Source organism: Tupaia chinensis, unplaced genomic scaffold (assembly GCF_000334495.1).
Source record: "Tupaia chinensis unplaced genomic scaffold, TupChi_1.0 Scaffold000320_1, whole genome shotgun sequence".
Classification (NCBI taxonomy): Eukaryota; Metazoa; Chordata; class Mammalia; order Scandentia; family Tupaiidae; genus Tupaia; species Tupaia belangeri.
The window spans coordinates 2,093,095-2,093,332 of NW_006159813.1; the positions used below are offsets into that span (position 1 = coordinate 2,093,095).

At 81.5% G+C, this 238-nt stretch overlaps 1 protein-coding gene across 1 annotated transcript in view; it reads left to right on the forward strand.

Moving 5' to 3' along the window:
• MSI1 (musashi RNA binding protein 1) overlaps positions 1-238 on the forward strand; it is a 29,303-nt gene that overhangs the window by 1,322 nt on the left and 27,743 nt on the right. The gene's annotated exons all lie outside the window — the stretch shown is intronic.

Genomic DNA, 238 nt, shown 5'->3' on the forward strand with positions numbered 1-238 from the left:
AGGGGGAGCCAGCCCGGGGCCGCCCGCCGGCCCGGCAGGGCACCCGGGACCCCCCGGCGCCCCGGACCCGGACACCCCAGCTCGGCCCTGCGCCCTGCTGACCCCGGGCGCCCTCGCGCCCTCTTTCGCGCCCCGCCCGGCGACCCCGGGAGCGCAGGGCGATCTGCGAGCGCTCACGGCCCAGTGGGTGGAGGGGAGCAGATGAGGGGCTCAGGGGGTACCGGGGGGGTGGGCTGGG